Source organism: Hyperolius riggenbachi, chromosome 4 (assembly GCF_040937935.1).
Source record: "Hyperolius riggenbachi isolate aHypRig1 chromosome 4, aHypRig1.pri, whole genome shotgun sequence".
Lineage (NCBI taxonomy): Eukaryota > Metazoa > Chordata > Amphibia > Anura > Hyperoliidae > Hyperolius > Hyperolius riggenbachi.
In genome coordinates, this window is record NC_090649.1 from 8,385,215 (window position 1) to 8,406,726 (window position 21,512).

Here is a 21,512-nt window from a genome sequence, read left to right on the forward strand (position 1 = left end):
TCTGCTAGGCATGAATTCATTTTTGCACCTTGCTTTATCGCATGGGCAAAACGGTTTCCATTGCCCTGTAAGAGAAAGTGTAATAAGGGCCCTGCTGTAACGTACATATTAGGGTAGCTAAGACTACTCCTGGGCCGTTCTTGTAGTTGAAGAGATGGGTGAACTGTGACACCGCACTTAAAAAAAAAAAAAAAAAAAAAAAAACAGCAAACAGAGAAGCTTCCCCATATTGGAGCATTGGATTTGGTCAAGTCTTAAGCCAATGTGTTGTAGGGCACAAGTAAGCTTTGGGTTAGCAGGAATGGTTGCATGGCCACCTAGCTTTTCATCCTTCCCACCCTTGCCCTGGAATCTTCCAGACTTCAAATTGCTGTCCTTTGCTGTGTGTGTTGCACCAGCATCATCCAGGGGGGCACATGATCTTTCTGAAGTCTTGAATTGAAGTCTGTAAGCAGTATCACCATGTGTCCCACTGCTTACATCTAGCAAAGTAGGCAAATAAGCAAGCTCATTTTTCTCTTGGGTGTATTGCAATGGTACATGCTAGGCGAGTTTCAGCATGTAGCGTTGGTGGTATAGTGGTGAGCATAGCTGCCTTCCAAGCAGTTGACCCGGGTTCGATTCCCGGCCAACGCATGTGAGCTTGCTTTTGGCACCCTACAATTCCATGGAAGACAAGACCAAGACAAGATCTCTGAACAGTTAGGACATCCTGCACCTGCTCAGTCTCTGGAGAGGTTCCATTCCGGTGCAGCAGACTCTACGCCAGCTTAAAGTTCTTTCTAAATGGTCAACACTTAATGCAGACACTCTATAATGTTCTAAACAAATAGCTAGCAAGGCACTAAGGCGAGCCTGTCCTTGGGTGGGCTTGAACTGCCTTTCTTTGGCTTGACAGCCGTCGCCAGGCTTTGGGTTCGATCCCCGGCTAATACTTTACTGCTGCTTCTGGGGTACAGAAAACTTCATTTGGTCACAGACACTGCCAGGGATGTCTGTTGTATCACTAAGACATGAACTTGATGCTGCTCACCCTTTTCATGAACGTGAATGAGATTCCAACGTGTCTCAAATGAATCTACATGGCTATCTGGGGTTCTCTTCGGACAACTGTTGAACACAAAAGGAAAGGCCGTCCCTGGGTGGGCTTGAACCACCAACCTTTCGGTTAACAGCCGAACGCGCTAACCGATTGCGCCACAGAGACTGTGCCTGCAGTTGTTGCTAAATGATTTTATGGGGATGTATGTGTGTCTTGTGGAGTGAGGAAGTAAGTCTGCTCCAAGAAGTTTAACGCCACTTTTTCCCACAATGAAGCATTCACTGTATGGCAGCAGAGTGGCGCAGCGGAAGCGTGCTGGGCCCATAACCCAGAGGTCGATGGATCGAAACCATCCTCTGCTAGGTGTACGTTTGTTTTTATACCTTGCTTACCATATGGGCCAATTGTCGGCCATAGCCCCTTAAGAGAAAGTGTCATTAGGGCCTTGCTGTAACATAGATAGTAGTGTAACTATTTCAACTAATGTACCCTTCTTAAACTTGAAGGTTGAATACAAACAGAAGCAGAGTGGCGCAGCGGAAGCGTGCTGGGCCCATAACCCAGAGGTCGATGGATCGAAACCATCCTCTGCTAGGCATGAATTCATTTTTGCACCTTGCTTTATTGCATGGGCAAAACGGTTTCCATTGCCCTGTAAGAGAAAGTGTAATAAGGGCCCTGCTGTAACGTACATATTAGGGTAGCTAAGACTACTCCTGGGCCGTTCTTGTAGTTGAAGAGATGGGTGAACTGTGACACCGCACTTAAAAAAAAAAAAAAAAAAAAAAAAACAGCAAACAGAGAAGCTTCCCCATATTGGAGCATTGGATTTGGTCAAGTCTTAAGCCAATGTGTTGTAGGGCACAAGTAAGCTTTGGGTTAGCATGAATGGTTGCATGGCCACCTAGCTTTTCATCCTTCCCACCCTTGCCCTGGAATCTTCCAGACTTCAAATTGCTGTCCTTTGCTGTGTGTGTTGCACCAGCATCATCCAGGGGGGCACATGATCTTTCTGAAGTCTTGAATTGAAGTCTGTAAGCAGTATCACCATGTGTCCCACTGCTTACATCTAGCAAAGTAGGCAAATAAGCAAGCTCATTTTTCTCTTGGGTGTATTGCAATGGTACATGCTAGGCGAGTTTCAGCATGTAGCGTTGGTGGTATAGTGGTGAGCATAGCTGCCTTCCAAGCAGTTGACCCGGGTTCGATTCCCGGCCAACGCATGTGAGCTTGCTTTTGGCACCCTACAATTCCATGGAAGACAAGACCAAGACAAGATCTCTGAACAGTTAGGACATCCTGCACCTGCTCAGTCTCTGGAGAGGTTCCATTCCGGTGCAGCAGACTCTACGCCAGCTTAAAGTTCTTTCTAAATGGTCAACACTTAATGCAGACACTCTATAATGTTCTAAACAAATAGCTAGCAAGGCACTAAGGCGAGCCTGTCCTTGGGTGGGCTTGAACTGCCTTTCTTTGGCTTGACAGCCGTCGCCAGGCTTTGGGTTCGATCCCCGGCTAATACTTTACTGCTGCTTCTGGGGTACAGAAAACTTCATTTGGTCACAGACACTGCCAGGGATGTCTGTTGTATCACTAAGACATGAACTTGATGCTGCTCACCCTTTTCATGAACGTGAATGAGATTCCAACGTGTCTCAAATGAATCTACATGGCTATCTGGGGTTCTCTTCGGACAACTGTTGAACACAAAAGGAAAGGCCGTCCCTGGGTGGGCTTGAACCACCAACCTTTCGGTTAACAGCCGAACGCGCTAACCGATTGCGCCACCAGTTGTTGCTAAATGATTTTATGGGGATGTATGTGTGTCTTGTGGAGTGAGGAAGTAAGTCTGCTCCAAGAAGTTTAACGCCACTTTTTCCCACAATGAAGCATTCACTGTATGGCAGCAGAGTGGCGCAGCGGAAGCGTGCTGGGCCCATAACCCAGAGGTCGATGGATCGAAACCATCCTCTGCTAGGTGTACGTTGGTTTTTATACCTTGCTTACCATATGGGCCAATTGTCGGCCATAGCCCCTTAAGAGAAAGTGTCATTAGGGCCTTGCTGTAACATAGATAGTAGTGTAACTATTTCAACTAATGTACCCTTCTTAAACTTGAAGGTTGAATACAAACAGAAGCAGAGTGGCGCAGCGGAAGCGTGCTGGGCCCATAACCCAGAGGTCGATGGATCGAAACCATCCTCTGCTAGGCATGAATTCATTTTTGCACCTTGCTTTATCGCATGGGCAAAACGGTTTCCATTGCCCTGTAAGAGAAAGTGTAATAAGGGCCCTGCTGTAACGTACATATTAGGGTAGCTAAGACTACTCCTGGGCCGTTCTTGTAGTTGAAGAGATGGGTGAACTGTGACACCGCACTTAAAAAAAAAAAAAAAAAAAAAAAAACAGCAAACAGAGAAGCTTCCCCATATTGGAGCATTGGATTTGGTCAAGTCTTAAGCCAATGTGTTGTAGGGCACAAGTAAGCTTTGGGTTAGCATGAATGGTTGCATGGCCACCTAGCTTTTCATCCTTCCCACCCTTGCCCTGGAATCTTCCAGACTTCAAATTGCTGTCCTTTGCTGTGTGTGTTGCACCGGCATCATCCAGGGGGGCACATGATCTTTCTGAAGTCTTGAATTGAAGTCTGTAAGCAGTATCACCATGTGTCCCACTGCTTACATCTAGCAAAGTAGGCAAATAAGCAAGCTCATTTTTCTCTTGGGTGTATTGCAATGGTACATGCTAGGCGAGTTTCAGCATGTAGCGTTGGTGGTATAGTGGTGAGCATAGCTGCCTTCCAAGCAGTTGACCCGGGTTCGATTCCCGGCCAACGCATGTGAGCTTGCTTTTGGCACCCTACAATTCCATGGAAGACAAGACCAAGACAAGATCTCTGAACAGTTAGGACATCCTGCACCTGCTCAGTCTCTGGAGAGGTTCCATTCCGGTGCAGCAGACTCTACGCCAGCTTAAAGTTCTTTCTAAATGGTCAACACTTAATGCAGACACTCTATAATGTTCTAAACAAATAGCTAGCAAGGCACTAAGGCGAGCCTGTCCTTGGGTGGGCTTGAACTGCCTTTCTTTGGCTTGACAGCCGTCGCCAGGCTTTGGGTTCGATCCCCGGCTAATACTTTACTGCTGCTTCTGGGGTACAGAAAACTTCATTTGGTCACAGACACTGCCAGGGATGTCTGTTGTATCACTAAGACATGAACTTGATGCTGCTCACCCTTTTCATGAACGTGAATGAGATTCCAACGTGTCTCAAATGAATCTACATGGCTATCTGGGGTTCTCTTCGGACAACTGTTGAACACAAAAGGAAAGGCCGTCCCTGGGTGGGCTTGAACCACCAACCTTTCGGTTAACAGCCGAACGCGCTAACCGATTGCGCCACAGAGACTGTGCCTGCAGTTGTTGCTAAATGATTTTATGGGGATGTATGTGTGTCTTGTGGAGTGAGGAAGTAAGTCTGCTCCAAGAAGTTTAACGCCACTTTTTCCCACAATGAAGCATTCACTGTATGGCAGCAGAGTGGCGCAGCGGAAGCGTGCTGGGCCCATAACCCAGAGGTCGATGGATCGAAACCATCCTCTGCTAGGCATGAATTCATTTTTGCACCTTGCTTTATCGCATGGGAAAAACGGTTTCCATTGCCCTGTAAGAGAAAGTGTAATAAGGGCCCTGCTGTAACGTACATATTAGGGTAGCTAAGACTACTCCTGGGCCGTTCTTGTAGTTGAAGAGATGGGTGAACTGTGACACCGCACTTAAAAAAAAAAAAAAAAAAAAAAAAAAACAGCAAACAGAGAAGCTTCCCCATATTGGAGCATTGGATTTGGTCAAGTCTTAAGCCAATGTGTTGTAGGGCACAAGTAAGCTTTGGGTTAGCAGGAATGGTTGCATGGCCACCTAGCTTTTCATCCTTCCCACCCTTGCCCTGGAATCTTCCAGACTTCAAATTGCTGTCCTTTGCTGTGTGTGTTGCACCAGCATCATCCAGGGGGGCACATGATCTTTCTGAAGTCTTGAATTGAAGTCTGTAAGCAGTATCACCATGTGTCCCACTGCTTACATCTAGCAAAGTAGGCAAATAAGCAAGCTCATTTTTCTCTTGGGTGTATTGCAATGGTACATGCTAGGCGAGTTTCAGCATGTAGCGTTGGTGGTATAGTGGTGAGCATAGCTGCCTTCCAAGCAGTTGACCCGGGTTCGATTCCCGGCCAATGCATGTGAGCTTGCTTTTGGCACCCTACAATTCCATGGAAGACAAGACCAAGACAAGATCTCTGAACAGTTAGGACATCCTGCACCTGCTCAGTCTCTGGAGAGGTTCCATTCCGGTGCAGCAGACTCTACGCCAGCTTAAAGTTCTTTCTAAATGGTCAACACTTAATGCAGACACTCTATAATGTTCTAAACAAATAGCTAGCAAGGCACTAAGGCGAGCCTGTCCTTGGGTGGGCTTGAACTGCCTTTCTTTGGCTTGACAGCCGTCGCCAGGCTTTGGGTTCGATCCCCGGCTAATACTTTACTGCTGCTTCTGGGGTACAGAAAACTTCATTTGGTCACAGACACTGCCAGGGATGTCTGTTGTATCACTAAGACATGAACTTGATGCTGCTCACCCTTTTCATGAACGTGAATGAGATTCCAACGTGTCTCAAATGAATCTACATGGCTATCTGGGGTTCTCTTCGGACAACTGTTGAACACAAAAGGAAAGGCCGTCCCTGGGTGGGCTTGAACCACCAACCTTTCGGTTAACAGCCGAACGCGCTAACCGATTGCGCCACAGAGACTGTGCCTGCAGTTGTTGCTAAATGATTTTATGGGGATGTATGTGTGTCTTGTGGAGTGAGGAAGTAAGTCTGCTCCAAGAAGTTTAACGCCACTTTTTCCCACAATGAAGCATTCACTGTATGGCAGCAGAGTGGCGCAGCGGAAGCGTGCTGGGCCCATAACCCAGAGGTCGATGGATCGAAACCATCCTCTGCTAGGTGTACGTTTGTTTTTATACCTTGCTTACCATATGGGCCAATTGTCGGCCATAGCCCCTTAAGAGAAAGTGTCATTAGGGCCTTGCTGTAACATAGATAGTAGTGTAACTATTTCAACTAATGTACCCTTCTTAAACTTGAAGGTTGAATACAAACAGAAGCAGAGTGGCGCAGCGGAAGCGTGCTGGGCCCATAACCCAGAGGTCGATGGATCGAAACCATCCTCTGCTAGGCATGAATTCATTTTTGCACCTTGCTTTATCGCAAGGGCAAAACGGTTTCCATTGCCCTGTAAGAGAAAGTGTAATAAGGGCCCTGCTGTAACGTACATATTAGGGTAGCTAAGACTACTCCTGGGCCGTTCTTGTAGTTGAAGAGATGGGTGAACTGTGACACCGCACTTAAAAAAAAAAAAAAAAAAAAAAAAACAGCAAACAGAGAAGCTTCCCCATATTGGAGCATTGGATTTGGTCAAGTCTTAAGCCAATGTGTTGTAGGGCACAAGTAAGCTTTGGGTTAGCATGAATGGTTGCATGGCCACCTAGCTTTTCATCCTTCCCACCCTTGCCCTGGAATCTTCCAGACTTCAAATTGCTGTCCTTTGCTGTGTGTGTTGCACCAGCATCATCCAGGGGGGGCACATGATCTTTCTGAAGTCTTGAATTGAAGTCTGTAAGCAGTATCACCATGTGTCCCACTGCTTACATCTAGCAAAGTAGGCAAATAAGCAAGCTCATTTTTCTCTTGGGTGTATTGCAATGGTACATGCTAGGCGAGTTTCAGCATGTAGCGTTGGTGGTATAGTGGTGAGCATAGCTGCCTTCCAAGCAGTTGACCCGGGTTCGATTCCCGGCCAACGCATGTGAGCTTGCTTTTGGCACCCTACAATTCCATGGAAGACAAGACCAAGACAAGATCTCTGAACAGTTAGGACATCCTGCACCTGCTCAGTCTCTGGAGAGGTTCCATTCCGGTGCAGCAGACTCTACGCCAGCTTAAAGTTCTTTCTAAATGGTCAACACTTAATGCAGACACTCTATAATGTTCTAAACAAATAGCTAGCAAGGCACTAAGGCGAGCCTGTCCTTGGGTGGGCTTGAACTGCCTTTCTTTGGCTTGACAGCCGTCGCCAGGCTTTGGGTTCGATCCCCGGCTAATACTTTACTGCTGCTTCTGGGGTACAGAAAACTTCATTTGGTCACAGACACTGCCAGGGATGTCTGTTGTATCACTAAGACATGAACTTGATGCTGCTCACCCTTTTCATGAACGTGAATGAGATTCCAACGTGTCTCAAATGAATCTACATGGCTATCTGGGGTTCTCTTCGGACAACTGTTGAACACAAAAGGAAAGGCCGTCCCTGGGTGGGCTTGAACCACCAACCTTTCGGTTAACAGCCGAACGCGCTAACCGATTGCGCCACCAGTTGTTGCTAAATGATTTTATGGGGATGTATGTGTGTCTTGTGGAGTGAGGAAGTAAGTCTGCTCCAAGAAGTTTAACGCCACTTTTTCCCACAATGAAGCATTCACTGTATGGCAGCAGAGTGGCGCAGCGGAAGCGTGCTGGGCCCATAACCCAGAGGTCGATGGATCGAAACCATCCTCTGCTAGGCATGAATTCATTTTTGCACCTTGCTTTATCGCATGGGCAAAACGGTTTCCATTGCCCTGTAAGAGAAAGTGTAATAAGGGCCCTGCTGTAACGTACATATTAGGGTAGCTAAGACTACTCCTGGGCCGTTCTTGTAGTTGAAGAGATGGGTGAACTGTGACACCGCACTTAAAAAAAAAAAAAAAAAAAAAAAAAAACAGCAAACAGAGAAGCTTCCCCATATTGGAGCATTGGATTTGGTCAAGTCTTAAGCCAATGTGTTGTAGGGCACAAGTAAGCTTTGGGTTAGCAGGAATGGTTGCATGGCCACCTAGCTTTTCATCCTTCCCACCCTTGCCCTGGAATCTTCCAGACTTCAAATTGCTGTCCTTTGCTGTGTGTGTTGCACCAGCATCATCCAGGGGGGCACATGATCTTTCTGAAGTCTTGAATTGAAGTCTGTAAGCAGTATCACCATGTGTCCCACTGCTTACATCTAGCAAAGTAGGCAAATAAGCAAGCTCATTTTTCTCTTGGGTGTATTGCAATGGTACATGCTAGGCGAGTTTCAGCATGTAGCGTTGGTGGTATAGTGGTGAGCATAGCTGCCTTCCAAGCAGTTGACCCGGGTTCGATTCCCGGCCAACGCATGTGAGCTTGCTTTTGGCACCCTACAATTCCATGGAAGACAAGACCAAGACAAGATCTCTGAACAGTTAGGACATCCTGCACCTGCTCAGTCTCTGGAGAGGTTCCATTCCGGTGCAGCAGACTCTACGCCAGCTTAAAGTTCTTTCTAAATGGTCAACACTTAATGCAGACACTCTATAATGTTCTAAAAAAATAGCTAGCAAGGCACTAAGGCGAGCCTGTCCTTGGGTGGGCTTGAACTGCCTTTCTTTGGCTTGACAGCCGTCGCCAGGCTTTGGGTTCGATCCCCGGCTAATACTTTACTGCTGCTTCTGGGGTACAGAAAACTTCATTTGGTCACAGACACTGCCAGGGATGTCTGTTGTATCACTAAGACATGAACTTGATGCTGCTCACCCTTTTCATGAACGTGAATGAGATTCCAACGTGTCTCAAATGAATCTACATGGCTATCTGGGGTTCTCTTCGGACAACTGTTGAACACAAAAGGAAAGGCCGTCCCTGGGTGGGCTTGAACCACCAACCTTTCGGTTAACAGCCGAACGCGCTAACCGATTGCGCCACCAGTTGTTGCTAAATGATTTTATGGGGATGTATGTGTGTCTTGTGGAGTGAGGAAGTAAGTCTGCTCCAAGAAGTTTAACGCCACTTTTTCCCACAATGAAGCATTCACTGTATGGCAGCAGAGTGGCGCAGCGGAAGCGTGCTGGGCCCATAACCCAGAGGTCGATGGATCGAAACCATCCTCTGCTAGGTGTACGTTGGTTTTTATACCTTGCTTACCATATGGGCCAATTGTCGGCCATAGCCCCTTAAGAGAAAGTGTCATTAGGGCCTTGCTGTAACATAGATAGTAGTGTAACTATTTCAACTAATGTACCCTTCTTAAACTTGAAGGTTGAATACAAACAGAAGCAGAGTGGCGCAGCGGAAGCGTGCTGGGCCCATAACCCAGAGGTCGATGGATCGAAACCATCCTCTGCTAGGCATGAATTCATTTTTGCACCTTGCTTTATCGCATGGGCAAAACGGTTTCCATTGCCCTGTAAGAGAAAGTGTAATAAGGGCCCTGCTGTAACGTACATATTAGGGTAGCTAAGACTACTCCTGGGCCGTTCTTGTAGTTGAAGAGATGGGTGAACTGTGACACCGCACTTAAAAAAAAAAAAAAAAAAAAAAAAACAGCAAACAGAGAAGCTTCCCCATATTGGAGCATTGGATTTGGTCAAGTCTTAAGCCAATGTGTTGTAGGGCACAAGTAAGCTTTGGGTTAGCATGAATGGTTGCATGGCCACCTAGCTTTTCATCCTTCCCACCCTTGCCCTGGAATCTTCCAGACTTCAAATTGCTGTCCTTTGCTGTGTGTGTTGCACCGGCATCATCCAGGGGGGCACATGATCTTTCTGAAGTCTTGAATTGAAGTCTGTAAGCAGTATCACCATGTGTCCCACTGCTTACATCTAGCAAAGTAGGCAAATAAGCAAGCTCATTTTTCTCTTGGGTGTATTGCAATGGTACATGCTAGGCGAGTTTCAGCATGTAGCGTTGGTGGTATAGTGGTGAGCATAGCTGCCTTCCAAGCAGTTGACCCGGGTTCGATTCCCGGCCAACGCATGTGAGCTTGCTTTTGGCACCCTACAATTCCATGGAAGACAAGACCAAGACAAGATCTCTGAACAGTTAGGACATCCTGCACCTGCTCAGTCTCTGGAGAGGTTCCATTCCGGTGCAGCAGACTCTACGCCAGCTTAAAGTTCTTTCTAAATGGTCAACACTTAATGCAGACACTCTATAATGTTCTAAACAAATAGCTAGCAAGGCACTAAGGCGAGCCTGTCCTTGGGTGGGCTTGAACTGCCTTTCTTTGGCTTGACAGCCGTCGCCAGGCTTTGGGTTCGATCCCCGGCTAATACTTTACTGCTGCTTCTGGGGTACAGAAAACTTCATTTGGTCACAGACACTGCCAGGGATGTCTGTTGTATCACTAAGACATGAACTTGATGCTGCTCACCCTTTTCATGAACGTGAATGAGATTCCAACGTGTCTCAAATGAATCTACATGGCTATCTGGGGTTCTCTTCGGACAACTGTTGAACACAAAAGGAAAGGCCGTCCCTGGGTGGGCTTGAACCACCAACCTTTCGGTTAACAGCCGAACGCGCTAACCGATTGCGCCACAGAGACTGTGCCTGCAGTTGTTGCTAAATGATTTTATGGGGATGTATGTGTGTCTTGTGGAGTGAGGAAGTAAGTCTGCTCCAAGAAGTTTAACGCCACTTTTTCCCACAATGAAGCATTCACTGTATGGCAGCAGAGTGGCGCAGCGGAAGCGTGCTGGGCCCATAACCCAGAGGTCGATGGATGGAAACCATCCTCTGCTAGGCATGAATTCATTTTTGCACCTTGCTTTATCGCATGGGCAAAACGGTTTCCATTGCCCTGTAAGAGAAAGTGTAATAAGGGCCCTGCTGTAACGTACATATTAGGGTAGCTAAGACTACTCCTGGGCCGTTCTTGTAGTTGAAGAGATGGGTGAACTGTGACACCGCACTTAAAAAAAAAAAAAAAAAAAAAAAAAAACAGCAAACAGAGAAGCTTCCCCATATTGGAGCATTGGATTTGGTCAAGTCTTAAGCCAATGTGTTGTAGGGCACAAGTAAGCTTTGGGTTAGCATGAATGGTTGCATGGCCACCTAGCTTTTCATCCTTCCCACCCTTGCCCTGGAATCTTCCAGACTTCAAATTGCTGTCCTTTGCTGTGTGTGTTGCACCAGCATCATCCAGGGGGGCACATGATCTTTCTGAAGTCTTGAATTGAAGTCTGTAAGCAGTATCACCATGTGTCCCACTGCTTACATCTAGCAAAGTAGGCAAATAAGCAAGCTCATTTTTCTCTTGGGTGTATTGCAATGGTACATGCTAGGCGAGTTTCAGCATGTAGCGTTGGTGGTATAGTGGTGAGCATAGCTGCCTTCCAAGCAGTTGACCCGGGTTCGATTCCCGGCCAACGCATGTGAGCTTGCTTTTGGCACCCTACAATTCCATGGAAGACAAGACCAAGACAAGATCTCTGAACAGTTAGGACATCCTGCACCTGCTCAGTCTCTGGAGAGGTTCCATTCCGGTGCAGCAGACTCTACGCCAGCTTAAAGTTCTTTCTAAATGGTCAACACTTAATGCAGACACTCTATAATGTTCTAAACAAATAGCTAGCAAGGCACTAAGGCGAGCCTGTCCTTGGGTGGGCTTGAACTGCCTTTCTTTGGCTTGACAGCCGTCGCCAGGCTTTGGGTTCGATCCCCGGCTAATACTTTACTGCTGCTTCTGGGGTACAGAAAACTTCATTTGGTCACAGACACTGCCAGGGATGTCTGTTGTATCACTAAGACATGAACTTGATGCTGCTCACCCTTTTCATGAACGTGAATGAGATTCCAACGTGTCTCAAATGAATCTACATGGCTATCTGGGGTTCTCTTCGGACAACTGCTGAACACAAAAGGAAAGGCCGTCCCTGGGTGGGCTTGAACCACCAACCTTTCGGTTAACAGCCGAACGCGCTAACCGATTGCGCCACAGAGACTGTGCCTGCAGTTGTTGCTAAATGATTTTATGGGGATGTATGTGTGTCTTGTGGAGTGAGGAAGTAAGTCTGCTCCAAGAAGTTTAACGCCACTTTTTCCCACAATGAAGCATTCACTGTATGGCAACAGAGTGGCGCAGCGGAAGCGTGCTGGGCCCATAACCCAAAAGTCGATGGATCGAAACCATCCTCTGCTAGGTGTACGTTGGTTTTTATACCTTGCTTACCATATGGGCCAATTGTCGGCCATAGCCCCTTAAAGCGGAATATAACCCTGCATTTCAACTTTGCTCTAAAACATTATTTACAGTATATTATATGCAACCAGCATTTTTTTTTTTTACTAGACCAGCATTGGAGGGGTTACACAGGGCTTTAAAGTCCCTAGAGATTTCTGCAACCGAATCCGAACTTGAGTTAGATACTTTTTGTTTACAAATATGTGTTTATTATGACTCATCTCTCTCACTGAGAAGGAGCTTGGAGGACAGCCAAAGAGATGTATCTATTGATAAACAGTTACACACTAACTAAATAGAATGTAACCATCTGAATGTCTGCACGGAACTTAAAACCTCTGTGTTTAACCCTTCCAATGCTGGTCTAGTAAAAAAAAATGCTTTTTGCATATAATATGCTGTAAATAATGTTTTAGAGCAAAGTTGAAATGCAGGGTTATATTCCGCTTTAAGAGAAAGTGTCATTAGGGCCTTGCTGTAACATAGATAGTAGTGTAACTATTTCAACTAATGTACCCTTCTTAAACTTGAAGGTTGAATACAAACAGAAGCAGAGTGGCGCAGCGGAAGCGTGCTGGGCCCATAACCCAGAGGTCGATGGATCGAAACCATCCTCTGCTAGGCATGAATTCATTTTTGCACCTTGCTTTATCGCATGGGCAAAACGGTTTCCATTGCCCTGTAAGAGAAAGTGTAATAAGGGCCCTGCTGTAACGTACATATTAGGGTAGCTAAGACTACTCCTGGGCCGTTCTTGTAGTTGAAGAGATGGGTGAACTGTGACACCGCACTTAAAAAAAAAAAAAAAAAAAAAAAAACAGCAAACAGAGAAGCTTCCCCATATTGGAGCATTGGATTTGGTCAAGTCTTAAGCCAATGTGTTGTAGGGCACAAGTAAGCTTTGGGTTAGCATGAATGGTTGCATGGCCACCTAGCTTTTCATCCTTCCCACCCTTGCCCTGGAATCTTCCAGACTTCAAATTGCTGTCCTTTGCTGTGTGTGTTGCACCAGCATCATCCAGGGGGGCACATGATCTTTCTGAAGTCTTGAATTGAAGTCTGTAAGCAGTATCACCATGTGTCCCACTGCTTACATCTAGCAAAGTAGGCAAATAAGCAAGCTCATTTTTCTCTTGGGTATATTGCAATGGTACATGCTAGGCGAGTTTCAGCATGTAGCGTTGGTGGTATAGTGGTGAGCATAGCTGCCTTCCAAGCAGTTGACCCGGGTTCGATTCCCGGCCAATGCATGTGAGCTTGCTTTTGGCACCCTACAATTCCATGGAAGACAAGACCAAGACAAGATCTCTGAACAGTTAGGACATCCTGCACCTGCTCAGTCTCTGGAGAGGTTCCATTCCGGTGCAGCAGACTCTACGCCAGCTTAAAGTTCTTTCTAAATGGTAGTGTTGGGCGAACATCTAGCTGTTCGGGTTCGGGCCGAACAGGCCGAACATGGCCGCGATGTTCGGGTGTTCGACCCGAACTCCGAACATAATGGAAGTCAATGGGGACCCGAACTTTTGTGGTTTGTAAAGCCTCCTTACATGCTACATACCCCAAATTTACAGGGTATGTGCACCTTGGGAGTGGGTACAAGAGGAAAAAAAAATTTAGCAAAAAGAGCTTATAGTTTTTGAGAAAATCGATTTTAAAGTTTCAAAGGGAAAACTGTCTTTTAAATGCGGGAAATGTCTGTTTTCTTTGCACAGGTAACATGCTTTTTGTCGGCATGCAGTTATAAATGTAATACATATAAGAGGTTCCAGGAAAAGGGACCGGTAATGCTAACCCAGCAGCAGCACACGTGATGGAACAGGAGGAGGGTGGCGCAGGAGGAGAAGGCCACGCTTTGAGACACAAAAACCCAGGCCTTGCATGAGGACAAGAAGCGTGCGGATAGCATGCTTTGTACCACCATGCAGTCATAAATGTAATAAAGATAAGTGGTTCAATAAACAGGGACCACGCGGCAACGCTAACCCAGCAGCAGCACACGTGATGGAACAGGAGGAGGCGCAGGAGGAGAAGGCCACGCTTTGTGAGACACAACAACCCAGGCCTTGCATGAGGACAAAAAGCGTGCGGATAGCATGCTTTGTACCGCCATGTAGTCATAAATGTAATAAAGATAAGAGGTTCAATAAACAGGGACCACGCGGCAACGCTAACCCAGCAGCAGCAGCAGCAGCAGCACACGTGATGGAACAGGAGGAGGCGCAGGAGGAGAAGGCCACGCTTTGTGAGACACAACAACCCAGGCCTTGCATGAGGACAAAAAGCGTGCGGATAGCATGCTTTGTACCGCCATGTAGTCATAAATGTAATAAAGATAAGAGGTTCCATAAACAGGGACCGGCAACGGTAACCCAGCAGCAGCAGCAGCAGCAGCAGCACACGTGATGGAACAGGAGGAGGCGCAGGAGGAGAAGGCCACGCTTTGTGAGACACAACAACCCAGGCCTTGCATGAGGACAAAAAGCGTGCGGATATAGCAGCAATGCTTTTTGCCGCCATGCAGTCATAAATGTAATACAGATGAGAGGTTCAATAAACAGGGACCGGAAACGCTAAACCATCCCAGATGTTCATCGGTCATGTTACTTGGTTGGGGTCCAGGAGTGTTGCGTAGTCGTTTCCAATCCAGGATTGATTCATTTTAATTTGAGTCAGACGGTCTGCATTTTCTGTGGAGAGGCGGATACGCCGATCTGTGATGATGCCTCCGGCAGCACTGAAACAGCGTTCCGACATAACGCTGGCTGCCGGGCAAGCCAGCACCTCTATTGCGTACATTGCCAGTTCGTGCCAGGTGTCTAGCTTCATGCCCGGTTTCAGGTCCAGCGGTGCCAGCCACAAATCCGTCTGTTCCTTTATTCCCCTCCAAATTTCCTCCCCTGTGTGCTGCTTATCCCCAAGGCAGATCAGCTTCAGCAACGCTTGCTGACGCATGCCAACAGCTGTGCTGCACTGCTTCCACGATCCTACTGCTGCTGGTGCTGGGTTAGCATTTCCGGATGAGGTACAGCTTTGAGATGCGTTGGAGGAGAAGGAGTCAGAGAGGTAGGTGCTGCTGTTGTTATCCAGCTGTTTGCGGCGTGGGCAACACCCGCGCCGTAGCAGGTGAGGAATCGCTGCCAGGCTCCACAAGGTTCACCCAGTGCGCGGTAAGGGAGATGTATCGACCCTGGCCGAACGCACTCGTCCAGGTGTCAGTGGTGAGGTGAACCTTGCAGGCAACGGCATTCTTCAAGCTTCGGGTTATTTAGCTGACCACGTGCTCATGCAACTCAGGCACTGCAGAGCGCGCAAAGTGGTAGCGGCTGGGAACCACGTAACGTGGGATGGCCACTGACATCATGCCCTTGAAGCTGTTTGTCTCCACCACTCGATATGGCAGCATTTCGCAGGCCAGAAGCTTGGCTATGCTGGCTGGCTGTTACTGCCACGGCCCGGGGGTCATTTGCTGGCAATTTCCTCTTGTGCTCAAACATCTCAGAGACAGACAACTCAACCGTAGCGCTGCACACCGAAGGGCTGTTGGTTGTTGTGTTTGATGAACACTGGGAGACCTCAAGAGCACTAGTCCGGAAAGTGACAGTGTCAGCATCGTCTGATGTTTGTGAATGTTGTGAACCACGCAATGGCTGGGCTACTGCTGCTGCTGAGGCGGGTCTGGTGGTGAGTCTGGTGAACCCAAGGGAGGCAGTGTTGCTGGTGGTACCCTGTCCTGCCGCGTTTGCCCACAGAGTGGGATGTTTGGATAGAATGTGGCGGCTCATGCTGGTGGTGGAGAGGTTGTTAATACTTTTCCCCCTGCTCAGGCGGGTCTTGCACACCTTGCAAATCGCCATGGTAACATCCTCAGTGCAGTCTTCAAAGAAAGCCCAGACTTTAACTGGCTGAGGACTCGGACCTCGTGCGTGATGTGCTGGTGCTGCTTAACCCACTGCTGGACGCTTGAGAGGTCATCCAAGTAATTATCTGGTCCTGTTCTTTTGGATCTGTGAGGGTTGTTGTCCTGGACAACATGGGCAGTATTGAGTGGGTTTTCTTGGGTGCTCCCCTGTGGCCTGTACGTGAACCGTCAGGGGAAACACCTCTTCCCTTGCCCCTCCCTCTTTCACCGGATTTCTTCCTCATTTCACTTATCCTTAAAGTACACGCTGACTGGCAGCAGTACAGTGGCAGTACAGAAATGCTATACAGTGGTGGGTGAGCGGTGTACCACTATTGTCAGCAGTGACACAGAGCACAATGCTATACAGTGGCGGGTGAGCGGTGTACTACTGTTCCCAGCAGACACAGAGTGGAAGTAAACACAATGCTATATAGTGTGGCTGAGCCGTGTACACAGAGTGGCATTAAACACAATGCTATATAGTCTGCTATATAGTCACCCCGAACAGGGTGATGTTCTGCAGAACCCAAACAGTGGCAAACACTGTTCGCCCAACACTACTGGGAGGGAACGCAGATTTTAGTACCTAAACACACGATACAACATGTTTTCCGGGGTCGGACTCTGAGGCACATACAGATGGTCCCGATCATCATCCTCATCATACAACTCTTCTCCTGAGTCTGACCCACCCACCACCTCTGCCACCCCAACATCCCCAGACACAGACCCCTCATCGTCCTCAACATTAACTTGGGATGCTGGCCTGAGCCAGACCTCCTCCTCCACATCAGGCCCCATCATCTCCTCAATGGCAGCCCTCATTAATCGCTCTGGCGACGGACTGATGGACACAACGTTCTCCTCCGGGGAGGGCTGCTGCTGACCACTGGCTGCTGGGGTGGATGTTATAGCTTGCGTGGGGCGTTGGCTGTTGCTGTTGTTGGGAGTGCTGCTCACAGCGGAGGTCTCTGGGGAACTCATGTTGAGCTCATATAGTGGTTGACGGTGAGTGGAGTATTACTGATCCCAGCAATATACACACTGACTGGCAGAGTACGCAATGCTATATAGTGTGGCTGAGCGGTGTACATAGAGTGGCAGTAAACACAATGCTATATAGTCTGGCTGAGCGAGCGGTGTACTACTGTTCCCAGCAGAATCAGAGTGGCAGTAAACAATGGTATATAGTCTGGCTGAGCGGTGTACACAGAGTGTCAGTAAACAATGGTATATAGTCTGGCTGAGCGAGCGGTGTACTACTGTTCCCAGCAGAATCAGAGTGGCAGTAAACAATGGTATATAGTCTGGCTGAGCGGTGTACACAGAGTGTCAGTAAACAATGGTATATAGTCTGGCTGAGCGGTGTACACACAATGCTATATAGTCTGCTATATAGTGTCAGTAAACAATGGTATATAGTCTGGCTGAGCGAGCGGTGTACTACTGTTCCCAGCAGAATCAGAGTGGCAGTAAACAATGGTATATAGTCTGGCTGAGCGGTGTACACAGAGTGTCAGTAAACAATGGTATATAGTCTGGCTGAGCGGTGTACACACAATGCTATATAGTCTGCTATATAGTGTCAGTAAACAATGGTATATAGTCTGGCTGAGCGAGCGGTGTACTACTGTTCCCAGCAGAATCAGAGTGGCAGTAAACAATGGTATATAGTCTGGCTGAGCGGTGTACACAGAGTTTCAGTAAACAATGGTATATAGTCTGGCTGAGCGGTGTACACAGAGTGTCAGTAAACAATGGTATATAGTCTGGCTGAGCGGTGTACACAGAGTGGCAGTAAACACAATGCTATATAGTCTGGCTGAGCGAGCGGTGTACTACTGTTCCCAGCAGAATCAGAGTGGCAGTAAACAATGGTATATAGTCTGGCTGAGCGGTGTACACAGAGTGTCAGTAAACAATGGTATATAGTCTGGCTGAGCGGTGTACACAGAGTGTCAGTAAACAATGGTATATAGTCTGGCTGAGCGGTGTACACAGAGTGGCAGTAAACACAATGCTATATACTCTGGCTGAGCGAGCGGTGTACTACTGTTCCCAGCAGACACAGAACAGTAAACAGAATGCTATATAGTGTGGCTGAGCGAGCGGTGTACCACTATTCCCAGCAGACACAGAACAGTAAACAGAATGCTATATAGTGTGGCTGAGCGAGCGGTGTACCACTATTCCCAGCAGACACAGAACAGTAAACAGAATGCTATATAGTGTGGCTGAGCGAGCGGTGTACCACTATTCCCAGCAGACACAGAACAGTAAACAGAATGCTATATAGTGTGGCTGAGCGAGCGGTGTACCACTATTCCCAGCAGACACAGAACAGTGAACAGAATGCTATATAGTGTGGCTGAGCGAGCGGTGTACCACTATTCCCAGCAGACACAGAAGAGTGAACAGAATGCTATATAGTGTGGCTGAGCGAGCGGTGTACCACTATTCCCAGCAGACACAGAGTGGCAGTAAACAGAATGCTATATAGTGTGGCTGAGCGAGGTACACAGAGTGGCAGTAAACAGAATGCTATATAGTGTGGCTGAGCAAGCGGTGTACTACTATTCCCAGCAGACACAGAGTGGCAGTAAACAGAATGCTATATAGTGTGGCTGAGCGAGGTACACAGAGTGGCAGTAAACAGAATGCTATATAGTGTGGCTGAGCAAGCGGTGTACTACTGTTCCCAGCAGACACAGAACAGTACACAGAATGCTATATAGTGTGGCTGAACGAGCGGTGTACTACTGTTCCCAGCAGACACAGAACAGTACACAGAATGCTATATAGTGTGGCTGAACGAGCGGTGTACTACTGTTCCCAGCAGACACAGAACAGTACACAGAATGCTATATAGTGTGGCTGAACGAGCGGTGTACTACTGTTCCCAGCAGACACAGAACAGTACACAGAATGCTATATAGTGTGGCTGAACGAGCGGTGTACTACTGTTCCCAGCAGCGACACACAATGACTGGGGGGGACCCTGGCTAGCGTGGCTGGAGCGCGAACTACCCTGCCTGCCTACCCAAAGCTAAACCCACAGACAAATGGCGGAGATATGACGTGGTTCGGGTATTTATTTACCCGAACCACGTGACAGTTCGGCCAATCAGAGCGCGTTCGGGTCCGAACCACGTGACCCGTTCGGCCAATCACAGCGCTAGCCGAACGTTCGGGGAACGTTCGGCCATGCGCTCTTAGTTCGGCCATATGGCCGAACGGTTTGGCCGAGCACCGTCAGGTGTTCGGCCGAACTCGAACATCACCCGAACAGGGTGATGTTCTGCAGAACCCGAACAGTGGCGAACACTGTTCGCCCAACACTACTAAATGGTCAACACTTAATGCAGACACTCTATAATGTTCTAAACAAATAGCTAGCAAGGCACTAAGGCGAGCCTGTCCTTGGGTGGGCTTGAACTGCCTTTCTTTGGCTTGACAGCCGTCGCCAGGCTTTGGGTTCGATCCCCGGCTAATACTTTACTGCTGCTTCTGGGGTACAGAAAACTTCATTTGGTCACAGACACTGCCAGGGATGTCTGTTGTATCACTAAGACATGAACTTGATGCTGCTCACCCTTTTCATGAACGTGAATGAGATTCCAACGTGTCTCAAATGAATCTACATGGCTATCTGGGGTTCTCTTCGGACAACTGTTGAACACAAAAGGAAAGGCCGTCCCTGGGTGGGCTTGAACCACCAACCTTTCGGTTAACAGCCGAACGCGCTAACCGATTGCGCCACAGAGACTGTGCCTGCAGTTGTTGCTAAATGATTTTATGGGGATGTATGTGTGTCTTGTGGAGTGAGGAAGTAAGTCTGCTCCAAGAAGTTTAACGCCACTTTTTCCCACAATGAAGCATTCACTGTATGGCAGCAGAGTGGCGCAGCGGAAGCGTGCTGGGCCCATAACCCAGAGGTCGATGGATCGAAACCATCCTCTGCTAGGTGTACGTTGGTTTTTATACCTTGCTTACCATATGGGCCAATTGTCGGCCATAGCCCCTTAAGAGAAAGTGTCATTAGGGCCTTGCTGTAACATAGATAGTAGTGTAACTATTTCAACTAATGTACCCTTCTTAAACTTGAAGGTTGAATACAAACAGAAGCAGAGTGGCGCAGCGGAAGCGTGCTGGGCCCATAACCCAGAGGTCGATGGATCGAAACCATCCTCTGCTAGGCATGAATTCATTTTTGCACCTTGCTTTATCGCATGGGCAAAACGGTTTCCATTGCCCTGTAAGAGAAAGTGTAATAAGGGCCCTGCTGTAACGTACATATTAGGGTAGCTAAGACTACTCCTGGGCCGTTCTTGTAGTTGAAGAGATGGGTGAACTGTGACACCGCACTTTAAAAAAAAAAAAAAAAAAAAAAAAAAAAAACAGCAAACAGAGAAGCTTCCCCATATTGGAGCATTGGATTTGGTCAAGTCTTAAGCCAATGTGTTGTAGGGCACAAGTAAGCTTTGGGTTAGCAGGAATGGTTGCATGGCCACCTAGCTTTTCATCCTTCCCACCCTTGCCCTGGAATCTTCCAGACTTCAAATTGCTGTCCTTTGCTGTGTGTGTTGCACCAGCATCATCCAGGGGGGCACATGATCTTTCTGAAGTCTTGAATTGAAGTCTGTAAGCAGTATCACCATGTGTCCCACTGCTTACATCTAGCAAAGTAGGCAAATAAGCAAGCTCATTTTTCTCTTGGGTATATTGCAATGGTACATGCTAGGCGAGTTTCAGCATGTAGCGTTGGTGGTATAGTGGTGAGCATAGCTGCCTTCCAAGCAGTTGACCCGGGTTCGATTCCCGGCCAACGCATGTGAGCTTGCTTTTGGCACCCTACAATTCCATGGAAGACAAGACCAAGTCAAGATCTCTGAACAGTTAGGACATCCTGCACCTGCTCAGTCTCTGGAGAGGTTCCATTGCGGTGCAGCAGACTCTACGCCAGCTTAAAGTTCTTTCTAAATGGTCAACACTTAATGCAGACACTCTATAATGTTCTAAACAAATAGCTAGCAAGGCACTAAGGCGAGCCTGTCCTTGGGTGGGCTTGAACTGCCTTTCTTTGGCTTGACAGCCGTCGCCAGGCTTTGGGTTCGATCCCCGGCTAATACTTTACTGCTGCTTCTGGGGTACAGAAAACTTCATTTGGTCACAGACACTGCCAGGGATGTCTGTTGTATCACTAAGACATGAACTTGATGCTGCTCACCCTTTTCATGAACGTGAATGAGATTCCAACGTGTCTCAAATGAATCTACATGGCTATCTGGGGTTCTCTTCGGACAACTGTTGAACACAAAAGGAAATGCCGTCCCTGGGTGGGCTTGAACCACCAACCTTTCGGTTAACAGCCGAACGCGCTAACCGATTGCGCCACAGAGACTGTGCCTGCAGTTGTTGCTAAATGATTTTATGGGGATGTATGTGTGTCTTGTGGAGTGAGGAAGTAAGTCTGCTCCAAGAAGTTTAACGCCA

At 47.7% G+C, this 21,512-nt stretch overlaps 17 non-coding genes across 17 annotated transcripts; 10 read left to right on the forward strand and 7 right to left on the reverse strand.

Annotated features, from left to right (window-relative positions):
• The first annotated feature begins 564 nt into the window (after positions 1-564).
• Positions 565-636, forward strand: TRNAG-UCC (transfer RNA glycine (anticodon UCC)). Its single transcript has one exon. It is a non-coding gene; the product is annotated as a tRNA-Gly (tRNA).
• Positions 637-1,133: 497 nt separating this feature from the next.
• On the reverse strand, positions 1,134-1,207 carry TRNAN-GUU (transfer RNA asparagine (anticodon GUU)). Its single transcript has one exon. It is a non-coding gene; the product is annotated as a tRNA-Asn (tRNA).
• Positions 1,208-2,193: 986 nt separating this feature from the next.
• Positions 2,194-2,265, forward strand: TRNAG-UCC (transfer RNA glycine (anticodon UCC)). The gene has a single exon. It is a non-coding gene; the product is annotated as a tRNA-Gly (tRNA).
• Positions 2,266-3,808: 1,543 nt separating this feature from the next.
• Positions 3,809-3,880, forward strand: TRNAG-UCC (transfer RNA glycine (anticodon UCC)). The gene has a single exon. It is a non-coding gene; the product is annotated as a tRNA-Gly (tRNA).
• Positions 3,881-4,377: 497 nt separating this feature from the next.
• On the reverse strand, positions 4,378-4,451 carry TRNAN-GUU (transfer RNA asparagine (anticodon GUU)). Its single transcript has one exon. It is a non-coding gene; the product is annotated as a tRNA-Asn (tRNA).
• Positions 4,452-5,207: 756 nt separating this feature from the next.
• TRNAG-UCC (transfer RNA glycine (anticodon UCC)) lies at positions 5,208-5,279 on the forward strand. The gene has a single exon. It is a non-coding gene; the product is annotated as a tRNA-Gly (tRNA).
• Positions 5,280-5,776: 497 nt separating this feature from the next.
• On the reverse strand, positions 5,777-5,850 carry TRNAN-GUU (transfer RNA asparagine (anticodon GUU)). The gene has a single exon. It is a non-coding gene; the product is annotated as a tRNA-Asn (tRNA).
• Positions 5,851-6,837: 987 nt separating this feature from the next.
• On the forward strand, positions 6,838-6,909 carry TRNAG-UCC (transfer RNA glycine (anticodon UCC)). The gene has a single exon. It is a non-coding gene; the product is annotated as a tRNA-Gly (tRNA).
• A 1,313-nt stretch (positions 6,910-8,222) lies between these two features.
• Positions 8,223-8,294, forward strand: TRNAG-UCC (transfer RNA glycine (anticodon UCC)). Its single transcript has one exon. It is a non-coding gene; the product is annotated as a tRNA-Gly (tRNA).
• Positions 8,295-9,837: 1,543 nt separating this feature from the next.
• On the forward strand, positions 9,838-9,909 carry TRNAG-UCC (transfer RNA glycine (anticodon UCC)). The gene has a single exon. It is a non-coding gene; the product is annotated as a tRNA-Gly (tRNA).
• A 497-nt stretch (positions 9,910-10,406) lies between these two features.
• Positions 10,407-10,480, reverse strand: TRNAN-GUU (transfer RNA asparagine (anticodon GUU)). The gene has a single exon. It is a non-coding gene; the product is annotated as a tRNA-Asn (tRNA).
• Positions 10,481-11,236: 756 nt separating this feature from the next.
• TRNAG-UCC (transfer RNA glycine (anticodon UCC)) lies at positions 11,237-11,308 on the forward strand. Its single transcript has one exon. It is a non-coding gene; the product is annotated as a tRNA-Gly (tRNA).
• A 497-nt stretch (positions 11,309-11,805) lies between these two features.
• Positions 11,806-11,879, reverse strand: TRNAN-GUU (transfer RNA asparagine (anticodon GUU)). Its single transcript has one exon. It is a non-coding gene; the product is annotated as a tRNA-Asn (tRNA).
• Positions 11,880-13,296: 1,417 nt separating this feature from the next.
• TRNAG-UCC (transfer RNA glycine (anticodon UCC)) lies at positions 13,297-13,368 on the forward strand. Its single transcript has one exon. It is a non-coding gene; the product is annotated as a tRNA-Gly (tRNA).
• A 6,343-nt stretch (positions 13,369-19,711) lies between these two features.
• Positions 19,712-19,785, reverse strand: TRNAN-GUU (transfer RNA asparagine (anticodon GUU)). The gene has a single exon. It is a non-coding gene; the product is annotated as a tRNA-Asn (tRNA).
• A 992-nt stretch (positions 19,786-20,777) lies between these two features.
• On the forward strand, positions 20,778-20,849 carry TRNAG-UCC (transfer RNA glycine (anticodon UCC)). Its single transcript has one exon. It is a non-coding gene; the product is annotated as a tRNA-Gly (tRNA).
• A 497-nt stretch (positions 20,850-21,346) lies between these two features.
• Positions 21,347-21,420, reverse strand: TRNAN-GUU (transfer RNA asparagine (anticodon GUU)). The gene has a single exon. It is a non-coding gene; the product is annotated as a tRNA-Asn (tRNA).
• Between the last annotated feature and the right edge of the window lie 92 nt (positions 21,421-21,512).